The following is a 12,588-nucleotide window of genomic DNA, read 5'->3' on the forward strand; positions in this document are numbered from 1 at the left end:
GCTAAAGCCAAGCTAGTGGGTGGGAGGTGGGGGGTGTTTGAGGCCCAGAGGCTCTGCATGAAAGGGGTGGGATGACCTGCCAGAGGAACAGAGTCTGTTTTGCAGACCTGGCTAGAGAAGAAAACTATGCTGATTATCTCCCAGGCCAGCTGCGGAAACAAAGGCCTCAGCTCAGCAGATTATAAATAGCCCAGAGTCCACTCCCAGCCACTTGAAAACAGGGAGTTTTTTCCTGTGTTAGAGGAACAGGGCTTTAAGCTAGGCTAGCTCTTTCCACAACCCCCGGCCCCAAAGGGCTGTGATTTATGTCTTAGCACCACTAGGGGATCAAGGATCACACTGCTCCAATAAACAATGATTAATTCATTGCCAAGTTAAAAAAAAAAAAAAAAAAAAAAAGAAAGAAAGAAAGAAAAGAAAGAAAGAAAGAAAGGAAAAAGAAAAAGGCATTCCTTGGAAAGCCATCTCGTTCATTCGCACAGACATGACCCATGAGGCCAGCAGGGCAGTTTCACTGCAAGCTCATGGCCCTGGGCATTCCTGGGCCCTCTCTGGGATTGGATACACAAAGATAGGGAAGGCGTATGGCGGTATATGGAGATGGGAGTTGGTGACATGGGGAGAAAGAGAGCACGGACAAGTGGGAAAGATCAGGGATGAACCTGACCGTGTGCTGAGGTGCTCTCGGGATGGGGAGGGGGCAGATCCGATTGCGGGGGTGGTACTTTCACGTTTACTCTGGAGGGCAGTCACTCCGTAACTGAAGAAATGAAGAATCAGATCTCAGTATGAACATCCTTGACCCTCCTGGACCCATGAGCTCCCTCACTGGGACCCTAAGCACTTTCCATGTCCCTCCCTTATCAGACCTCCATAACAACTGATTTGTTTTTCTACAATCAAAGAAGTGCCCACTTGTTATTAAAAAGCTTAAACTTTTTAGAAAAATAAAAGGAAAAAAAAAAAAACCATCAAATCCTAAGGCCCTGAGACAGTGGTGTTTGTGCAGTTTTTTTCATTGTACAAACAAGATGGATTTAATTTTACCTAAAATTATGGCCTTGGGGGGAGCTGGATGGACCGGGGCCTGGGGATGGAGCTCAGTCGGTCAAGTGCTTGCCTTGTGTGCATGAAGTCCTGACATCATAGAAACTGCAGATGTCAAAGCGTGTTTACATTCTAGCACTCAGGAGGATCGGATGTTCAAGGTCATCTTTGTCTAGGAAGCAGATTTGGCATCAGCCTAAGATACATGAGACCCTGTCTACAGGAGGTGGGTAGGGTGGGTCTGTGGGAGGTTTAATGCAGGGATTAGTTCTACAAATGTGGGCAAGGTCGGGGACGTCAGCAAGGACGCATGAAGAGCGTTGCCCAAGAGCAACGGGCAAAAGCCATTATCACTGGTGGAGCTGAAGGAGCTTTCTGGAAAACCACAGCCTCAGGGAGACACAGCAAGCCAGCAAAGACGGTACCAGAAGAATAAATGCCCTCACCTCACACTCCTATCACACCCAACTGCTGGTGCCTCCTGCTGGCCAACCCAGTAGGCGGAGGTCTTAGAGTGTGGCAACCAACGTCTCAGTAGAGTGGGCAGGAGAGCACGCATGTGCTGTGCCCACTGTACTCCTGTTGTGTTACTCAGGGGCAAATCAAGCCGTTTCTGACCCGGTGAGTGAGCATCATCAGCAATGTCTCCCAGTGGACAGGCAGCCAGTTTCTAATGAGGGGGATAGGCAAAGCGCTGCTGAGGGGGTCTGTATATAAAAATCCCGCATACACCTAAGTTATATCTGTTTTCGTTCCCCTTTGACACGTGTTAGAGGCTGAGGCTAGAAGCTAAAGGTTTGCCTCATTCATATAGAAGTAATGTGCTTTTAGAATAGAAAGAGGAAGGAGGGATAAAGTTTTTTAGTTTTGAAAAAAATTGAAATTTTTCTTTCCTTGAAAGTCACTTTACCCCCATGTCTCTGAAAAGGAAAGGATAACAAGTGCAGGATGGCACTGGGGCAAAGGTCTGTTGAGTCAGGGAACACAATCTGGGAAAAGTCATGATCATAGCTTAAGGGGCTGTCCTACACAGGGAAGATGCCACCAAGGACACAGCGCACCACTACAGTGACACAGCAAACTACTACAGTGACACAGCAAACCACTACAGTGACACAGCAAACCACTACAGTGACACAGCACACCACTACAGTGACACAGCACACCACTACAGTGACACAGCACACCACTACAGTGACACAGCAAACCACTACACTGACACAGCACACCACCACAGTGACACAGCACACCACCACAGTGACACAGCAAACCACTACAGTGACACAGCACACCACCACAGTGACACAGCACACCACCACAGTGACACAGCAAACCACTACACTGACACAGCACACCACCACAGTGACACAGCACACCACTTCAGTGACACAGCACACCACTACACTGACACAGCACACCACCACAGTGACACAGCACATCACTACAGTGACGCAGCACACCACTACAGTGACACAGCACACCACTACAGTGACACAGCACACCACCACAGTGACGCAGCACACCACCACAGTGACGCAGCACACCACCACAGTGACGCAGCACACCACTACAGTGACGCAGCACACCACTACAGTGACGCAGCACACCACCACAGTGACACAGCACACCACTACAGTGACACAGCACACCCTACAGTGACACAGCACACCACTACAGGGACGCAGCACACCACTACAGTGACACAGCACACCACTACAGTGACTCAGCACACCACTACAGTGACGCAGCACACCACCACAGTGACACAGCACACCACCACAGTGGTTTCACAGTCATTGCCTCAAAAGTTGGAAGATTCTCCAGAGCCCTCTGTGGAGACATGGGGAGAAGAAAGGCTTTGATGGTATCAGAGCTGGGAGGAAAGTCAGATGGAAGCTGGTAGGAGGCAAGTCCTGCTTCTGCCTCTCAAGCACAGACCTGGGGCTTAGTAGACGCTCAACCAATGCATGCTTCTTTCTTGCTCAAGATCTCGGAGCCAACGATGCAATGCTTTGCTAGATTTTTTGGTATTCAACAAATATTTACTGAGGGGTGGGTACACATAAATTTCAACAAGATAATTTCCCTGTTTTCCAAGAATTCAGTCACATGCTTGAAGCCATACAGTGAGTAGCTGAAGCCCTCTGGGCTTTGCTTGGAGTTTTATCTCCTTCTCTGGAACATTCTTGTGTCCTCTACTCTTCCATCCTTCCTCATCCACTCATGCAATGCTGATGCTAATGTCTTCTTCTGTCCTCTGTGTCCCCCAGCATGCTTTCCACACCCCTCTCATAGCATAGAGCAGTAGTTAAGAGTTTTAGAGTTGGGGCTAGAGAGATGGCTCAAAGGTTAAGAGCACCGTCTGCTCTTCTAAATGTCCTGAGTTCAATTCCCAGCAACCAGATGGTGGCTCACAACCATCTATAATGAGATCATCTGGTGCGCTCTTCTTGCGTGCAGTCATACACGCAAGCAAAACACTGTATACCTAATAAATATGAATAAATCTTTTTTTAAAGGAGTTTGTAGAGTCCAACGGGCTTGGTTTCCACGCCCCCTCTGTCGCTCGCTAACCTGGTGTCTTTCCACCTCCTCCCCTAAAGGATGGTGACTCCCAGGGGCGCTGTGCGAATACAGTCTATATGTGTGCTGCCACTTGGCAAAAAGCAGGGGCAGTTTGGCCATTTCACAAAAGAATGAATGGTGCTTGTTTCTTACCACTGTGACAGGAAGAGCTGGAATTCCAGAATAGTCTGGAGTCAATAACATCTAAAAGGCGAGGTATGCTGGATGAGGAGGAGGGTTGGCTCAGCAGGAGTGAAGGGCACAGCACATACCCACCAATGACAGGAGGGAGCCGTGTGCTAGACAAGAGGCAGAAGGAGGCAGGAGCTGTGGGAATACACTTCTGGAACTTTCTGATGGAGGGGCTGTGGACAAGCTGCCGGTGTCTCTAGATGTCAGTTGACATGGTAAAGATAAGAATAAACAGGCCTCTTCTCACAAAGGTACTGGGAAGGCTCTACAGCATGAGGTCAGAAGCGCTCCAAGCCTACCAGGAAGCAAGTGGCTGCCACCTCTACCGTTCTCACTTCTGTAGTCAGCAGCCAGTTTGGCTGGGTTGCTTTCCACAAGGTGAGCTATCTTGGAGCTTCACAATCTAGGATTTCCTGGATCTGGAGCCTGGGCCAGACAGGGAGCTGGCCTCCCGTGCATGCAGAGCCGGCTGTCCCGATCCCAGGGCCCTGCAGAGTGCCCATCTGCTGGGTCTGCCAAAGCCAGAGCAATGAGGTGGAAGCCATAGAAAGAGTCCCTGTGTCTGAGCTGGATGCCAGCCTGGGTACTGACTCGCTGCTTGCCATGTTGTCCCCACAGGCGCTGCCAACCTGGCCTTTTCCCAAGAGAAACCAGGGCCTTTGGCCTGGGTTGTCATGGAGACAGTCTTTTCCTCAGAGGCCTTGCTTCTAGTCTCTGGCTTCGGCACGTTCTCCACAGTCCTCCCACTCTTCCCCAAAGGCAGCCCCTCCCTTTCAGGCACTCATTCAGCCGTCCATGTATTCTGATAATAAATGTATATGGGGTGCCTCCTATAGGCCACACCTCATGTCCGGTGACATGACACCAAAGTCCCTGCTTCCATGGAGACTATATTGCAGTGGTGAAGATAGACAACAGGCAGATAAGAAACACATAAAACACAAAGAAAATTATACAGAAGTGATGAAGTTTGAGCAGAGGCCTAACTGTAATGAGGCGGGCAGCCATGTCTGGGAAAAGAGCCTTCTGATGGGACGACGGCAGTGTGCAAGCCTCACACTGCAAGGCTGTGTTTGAGAAGCGTAAGGCAGCCCTTAGGGCCACGTGCAGGAAATGATACTGCGTTAGTGTGAGGGTTTGACACCCCGGCGCTCTGAACAATGCCAAGGAGGTTGCATTTTATTCAAATGTGTAGAAGGCGCTTCCACGGAAGGAGTCAAGCCAGGGAACGGGGGTGCAGGGATTCCACTTGAAAGTTGTACGGGGTGCTAGAAAGAAGGCTGAGGAAGTGTGGGAAGTAGGGAGCTTAGACAGGTTGTTGCTGTCATCCAGGGCAAATAAAGCCATGGTTTGGAGCAGGGTGGCAAGAGGGTGGAACAGACAGTACACTTGGAAGGCACAGGCTGTGGAACCTCTCACTACTCGGCAGGAAGTGAGTGTAAGAAGATGCACCTTCACAGGGATGACTCTAAGACTTTCAAGCCTAACTAAGTGGGGGTGCTTCCTCCTGGGATGAGGAAGAAAAAGGAAGGGAAGGCATTTGGATAAGACCAAGAGCTCAGGGTTGACGAGACGGCTCAGGAGTAAAGGTGTTTGCCACCAAGCCTGACGACCTGAGTTCAAACCCCAATACCCACATGTACTGTGGAGATCAGATGGCAGCTTTTGGAAGTTGCTTCTCTCCTTCCATTATGTGATGTGATATGAGTGTACCCCCAATACAACACAATTAATACAGTAAGCGCCCTTAAAGACAGAACCAAAAGAGAAAAGAGAAAAACCCAGTCAAGTTTTGACCATGTTACATTTAAGGTGCTAAATGAGAAAACGCTGCACTGTGCCCCATAAATGTGCAATTCTGTACTCATGAAAGATTTAAAATTAAACAAATAAAAAGTAAAAGAAGGTAGAGACATTCACTGTCCAATTTGGTCACTGGACAGGCTAGAACTATAAGATGGTACTTTACAATTACACACTTTTTTTTTAATATATTTTTCTTTTTCTTTGTTGGCTTTTCAGGACAGGGTTTCTCTGTGTAGCCCTGGCTGTCCTGGACTCTCTTTGTAGACCAGACTGGCCTCACAGCAGTCCACCTGCCTCTGCCTCCCGAGTGCTGGGATTAAAGGTGTGTGCCACCACCGCCCGGCCCAATTACATAGTTTTTTTTTTTTTTTTAATTACAGAAGAATATACAAGAACAACTGAATAAATTGCTTTGGTTTTTTTTTTTTAGATTTGTTTATTTTATTTTATATGCGTGTGTGTTTTGCCTGCATGTATGTATGTGCACCACATGTGTACCTAATACCTGTGGTGGCCGGAAAAGAGTGTCAGATCCCCTGGAATGAATTGAAGGTACAGATGCCTGTGAACAGTGTTGGGATCTGAGCCTGGGTCCTCTAGAAGAACAGCAAATGCTCTTAACTGCTGAGCTATCGCGCCAGCCAGCCCTTATGTTGCTCTGGTTGACTCTAATAATTCTTATAATGGACACCTGAAACGTCACATACAGTCGTTTACCCTTGAAGATATCCCCTCAGTTGGCAAATGGCTGCTGCAGGTGTGCTTACAGCTGATGACTCTATGTTGGAGAGACGGGAAGCCATCTGAGAGGACCTTAAAACAGGGGACTCTCTTGGCTGAAGCTAGAGGGAGAAACAGCTACAGAAGAGAAATAGGATGCTGCCAGGTTTGACCATGGAAGCAGGGGGCTATGGACCAAGAGATTCGGTCACCTCTGGAAGCTTCTAGAATCCAGAGAAGGCAGGGAAATGAGGTCACCTCGGAGCCTCAGAGAGGAACAATCCCCTGCCCATGCTTCAGTCTCCAACTTCTGAACTGTAGAGCCAGAAAACGACAAATCTGTGCTATTTAAACAACTAATTTTTACCTCTTTTGCAGGAGAGATGGAAAAGCGATACAAGAAGGAAGGGAGTGGCTGGCCCAGGCACTGCCCAGACCTGTGTAAGATGGAAGTGAAAATTCTCCAGTGGTTTGAACAGGGCTGAGGTCATTGGAGACCTTGACCACAGGAGTCTAGTGGAAAGGGAAGCAGACGGAAGGATCTGGAGAACGTGGGAGGAAGAAGGTAGGGTTGGACCCGAGCCAAGCTTTGGAGGGGGCATGTTAGAGGAGAGAATTAGGGCAGAGGTGGGTGTGGGCTTATGGGAGAGTGTGAGATGCTTTGCTCTTTAAGAGAGGAGATATGACTGCATGCTTGTGTGCTGATAGGAAAGAGCTGGGAGGCAGGAACAATGAGATGAAACTCAAGAGTCTACACTCTACCTGTAAGCTCTGCTCTCCACCCCTCCGCCTCCAGGGCAAGATGTGAGGGGCCCACAAAAGCCCCTAGAAACAGCATGCCTGCAAGAGCCCTCACCAGGATCTCTCTTCTTGCAGAGGCTGCATTGGGGGTGGGCGGGGGGGGGGGGAAGCTGTTGCCAGGACTGGCAGGTACGTTTGCACCTTCCCACTGGGTGCTCACGGAAACTGTCTTGTTCTCTGTGCTTCCCAGCTTGGTAGAGATGATAAGAGTATTTAATAAATGTTTTATTGAATGATGGGCCCCGCCACCCCCAGAGAGGCGTCACTGTGCTCCAAGCACGTCACTTACCTTCAATGTGATTTCATATTGTCACAGTGTCCCAATTATTCCCAATCTTTGAAAAAAAAAAAAAGTGAGGCCTAAGAAAGTTAAACAACTTGCCCAAGGCTGTGTGGCTGGTAAATGGAAGAATTAAGGCTGGAACTCAGGCACCCCATCTCCAACCAAATAAGTCACTCATGGCGTGTAACAGCTGAAGGAATAAAGCCCAATCTTAGCGCCAAAAGAGCCAGTGGACAGCAGCCAATGCCTTGGAAGCCATGTCCCAGCTTGGAGCATGAGATGGCTTACTTCGATCATGAGTTTGACTGGACTTAGAATTGCCCAGGACACAACCTTCTAGGTGTGTCTGTGAAGGATATTTCCAGGAGGGGGGATTAACTGAAAGGTTAAGATCCACTCTGAAAGTGGGAGCCGCTGTCTCATGGGCTGGGGTCTAAAGTGAATAAAATGGAGAAAGAGAACCATGCCCCAGCATTCACCGCTTTCTTACATCCTGAATGCAGACTCGGCCTGACCAGCTGCCTCGCACTCCTGCCACCACAGGCAGAGCTGCCCTTAATGCCATAATTTCCCTGCCCATACAGGACTATACCCATGAACTGAAGCAAACCCTTCTTTCTTTGGTTGTGTGGGTTTGGGTTTTGGTTTGTTTGTTTGTTTGTTTGTTTGTGGCCACAGCAAAAAGAACAACAAGCAATGCACACTGGAAGTCTGAGTGAAACACAGATATTGAAGAAGGTGACAAAAATGAAGCCATGGCAGAACAGATAAGGATGGGTAGCTACAACAAAACACACCCTGTTCTGGCTCCCTTTCACTGAGGAATAGCAGTGAAATGCTCGTAGACGGCAGACCCAGCTAAGAACTCACTCTGTATTTTGTAGGCAACAGAATGGCCTGCCAGAGAGCAGTAGGAACAACTCAGTCTGCCAGGCCCCGCTTGATAGGACTATGGTCCAGATTTGGTTACAGAGCTAGAGTGTCAAACTAGAGACAGCAGCACTCCAGAACCTAATACAGTTTCACTGTGCAACAGGCTGGGGTCTGTCCAAGTCTACCAAGATCCGAGTTCACTTCAGAACAGCACTGGCCAGGGACCAAAGCCCAGAGGGGGTTGGATGGTGACAGAGAAGGGAGCAGAGGCCAATTCCTGTGTTTCCACAGACAAAAGAAGAAAGCAGCCTGAGAGATGGGGGCAAGCATGTGACACCTGGGCCACAGGCCTGGGCAGCAGCCACTGTAATGACAAGGATAATGCCTCTCTTTGTCTTGCCTGTAAATTCTCCGGAAAAGAGAGAATTCCACAGCCTGCTTCTCTTGTTTGCACAATGCTGCCTGCCTGAGGCCTCACTGTGAGGGCCTGCAATAGCATCTGAGGAGCACTGAGGCCCCCCTTCACTGTTCCTTCTAGAAACACTGAAGCAGGAGGCCACCATGATGAGCCAGACAGTTTGCAGGGGGCTAAGACATGGGTCTGAGGCTTCCCAGGGAGGAAAGTGTGTGTGTGTGTGTGTGTGTGTGTGCACGCGCGTCCCCTGAAAGAAATCAAAGATATTGACGTTCTGAATTAGGCTCTCCAGCTTCTCCCAGTGCCTGCCTGCCTGCCTCCACCCTTGCCTTCCGCACACCGTTCCCTTGCATGCGGAAGTCAAAAATAGCTCTAAACATCAGCTTTTTGAACCCAACAAAGCTGATGCTGCCACTCACAATTACTAGCTAGCTAATGCTGACGGGCCTCAGTTTCCCCATCTTCGAATGGGTCTCTTAGCACTTGCTTCCTAAGACGGCCAATGGGAACACATGAAGAAAAACGTCTGCAGTATGCTTAGTCCACCCGAGAAGAGAGGGTGGACAGAGCAGCAGGCTGTCTGGCCTGGCCTTGAACCCCTGGAAGCTCAAGGAACTCACTCCTTGGGCTTCGCTCCCAACGCACTGCGAGCGAAGCTGCTCCATCTACCCTCACGGCATGAGGTGGGACATGAAGAAGCGACAGATATGTCAAATATTTGCTACGTGCTAGTGACACCCAAAGTCTCTCAGAGTAATTAACTCCGTGCTTCATCCAAGGTCACACACAGGATACGACCAGAGTTTCTATTTGAGTCTGCCCTGTATGTGCGAGGACAGCCTTCCTGGACCCTTTGGTGCTTTCTGTTCTCCTAGGCCTCAGGGGACATGACTTAATGTTCCTAGCACTACCCTGGCCCTTCTGTTCTTACCAGACTCCACTTTGTCATTATTTCCCTTGAAAAAAAAAAAAAAACCCTCTGGACTCAACACCCTCCCTATGCCTGCTGTCTCATGACCAGTACAGAAAAAGAATGCCCTGTCTCATGCTAAAGGCTTATATGTTAAGAGCTCACTTGCTCTCACATGGGCCTCGGGAAAATGGCTGACTCATGAGGACTCTACTGTAGCCAATGGACTAACCATTGTTGCATAACAATTTGATGGTGTTACTGGAAAGTGGTGACCACTTGTGGAAATGGGACCTGCCTGGAGGAAGTAAGTCACTGGAGGTGTGTCCTTTGACATATCTTGTGCCTTCATCCACCTCTTTCCTCTCCTCCCCTGCCATACAATCCATCCTCCACAGGCCTTCAAGCAATGGAGCTGGTCAGCCATAGAGAAGCCTCCGAAACCATTGGCTAAAACCAGTCTTCCCCTTTAAGCTATTTCCTTCGGAAATTTTGTCACCCAGATAAAGTGACTAAGCATACCTGCTCTATCCAGGGTTCCATGGGTAAGCTGGTAAACCCTAAGATGCTGCAGTCCAGGGACCACTGTGGCAGTTTGAATAGGTATGGCCCCCTTAGGCTCATGTGTTTGAATGCTTGGCCCATGGGGAGCAGCATTACCAGGAGGGGTGGCCTTGTTGGAGGAACATGTCACTGTGGGCAAGGGCTTTGATGTCTCCTATCCTCAAGCTCCACCCAACGTGGAGGACAGTCACCTTCTGCTGCCTGCTGATCAAGATGAAGAGCTCCCTGCTCCTCCAGCACCAAGTCTGCCTGCACACTGTCACGCTTCCGGTCATGATGACAGTGGACTAGATCTCGGAAACTATAGGCCAGCCCCAATTAAATGCTTTCTTTTATAAGGGTTTCCTTGGTCATGGTTATCTCTTCACAGCCTGGAAACCCTATGATAACCACAGACATTCTGCTGGTAGCTCTCACACTCACTGTGTACAGCCCCTAAGAATGACATACAGCCTTCCTCTAGGAAGCAGAGAACAGTCATGGGAGATCTATCCTGCAGATAAGAGAACCCTTCCCAACCAGTCTAAGCAAACCAGGCCCACCATATGCTTGGTGAGTCACGAACCATCCGCAGACCTGAAGGGGCAGGCCTAGAAGCAACACAGCCGTAAATAATTCACAAACCGCCCCTGCTCAGGTTCCTGCCCTAGAGACACCACTGCCGCGTTACTGATGTGTGGAATGCTGCTTCTGGAACCTGTCTCCATGGGAATGTGAGCCTCCCATGCTGAGTACTTTCTGCTTTATCAGCTAAGCCTCCCTGGTACACTCAGGAGTCAAGAGAGCTCACATGCAAGAAACCAGCCCTTAAAATTCCCCCTGCCCCCTGGACTCCTGTCCTTGTATAGGTCCCTCCTACCCTGGCCCATGTAGCCAGTCAGATGTGACAGAATTGTCATGTCGCTTCCATAACTCCATCATGAAAGGCATTGCAGCTTCCACCTTTGCCTCTTGCTCTAGGAGGAAACCAGCTACACCAGGGGGCGGGGGAATGTTTTAATACGGAAATACCAGATGTGAGTCTTCCCGTCAACTGCATCGCTTTGGGTTCTTATATCTCTGTCCCAAAAGGCTGTCAAAAGCATGGATAGATGGGGCTCGAGAGGCAGCTCAGTGGTGAAGAGCACTGACTGCTCTTCCAAAAGACTCAGGTATAGTTCCCAGCACCCACATGGCAGCTCACAATTATCTGTGATTCCAGCTCCAGAGGATCCAGTTCCCTCTTCTTGCCTCAATGGGCATTATACCTTTAGTACATAGGCATACACACAAGCAAAATGCCCACACAGACATGTAATAATAATAATAATAATAATAATAATAATAATAATAATAATAATAATAATAATTATTATTATTATTATTATTATTATTATTATTATTATTATATAACAGTTGTTATTATTATTATTATTAAAATTTTAAAGCATAAATGGCTTTTGGGTCCTATAGGATTTGTTCCAATGCCTGACTTCTTCCATTCTTTTGTGTCATTCAGCAAAATCCCATTGGCTACCTAGATAAGCTCTATCTCATGTAGAAGGGACCACCGTAAGAGCATAAATGTAGCTTCTCCTGGAGGCTGGCCACCCTGTGCGCTTTTCTTACCCTATGGGAAACCAGTTGTCATGTCTTAAAGATATTCAAACAGACCTTTGAGGAGATTTACAGGACAAAGAGCTAAGGCCTTCTGCCAACCACCATACAAACAAACCAGACAGGAGAGGGTGCCACCTTCAATATGGATTCTGATGCCCCAAAACAAGCCTTTAAATGATATAACCATGGCTGACTCCTGAATGTCACCTAATGAGTCAGAGTCACCCAGGAAGGCTGCCCTGGGACACTTGACCCACGGGACATACGTGAGATAATAAAATTAAGTAATGCTTAATATTTATTGTCTAAGTTTTGGAAGAATTCATTACAGGGTGTGACAATCAGTTTTTTTCAGTTGCTGTTGTCTATTTTTTGTTTGTTTGTTTTGTCTACTTCACACAGCTAGTACTAACAAGGAAGAGAGAGCACTGGTTGAGGAACCGCCTCCATCACATTGCCCTGTAGACAAGTCTGTGAGGCCTTTTCTTGACTAAGGGGCGGTACGACCCCTGGGCCAGCGGACGGAGCAAACCATGAAGAAGCAACCAATAAGCAGCCCCCACAACCCCCTCCGTGGCCTCTGCATCACTTTCTCCCTCCAGACTCCTGCCCCAACTTCCCTCAATGATGAACTGTGATTGGGAGTTTGTAAGATGAAAGGAACCAGCTGGGCGTGGTGGCGCACGCCTTTAATCCCAGCACTCGGGAGGCAGAGGCAGGCAGATCGCTGTGAGTTCGAGGCCAGCCTGGTCTACAAAGTGAGTCCAGGATGGCCAAGGCTACACAGAGAAACCCTGTCTCGAAAAACCAAAA

This window comes from Acomys russatus, chromosome 17 (assembly GCF_903995435.1).
Source record: "Acomys russatus chromosome 17, mAcoRus1.1, whole genome shotgun sequence".
In the NCBI taxonomy this organism is placed as follows: Eukaryota; Metazoa; Chordata; class Mammalia; order Rodentia; family Muridae; genus Acomys; species Acomys russatus.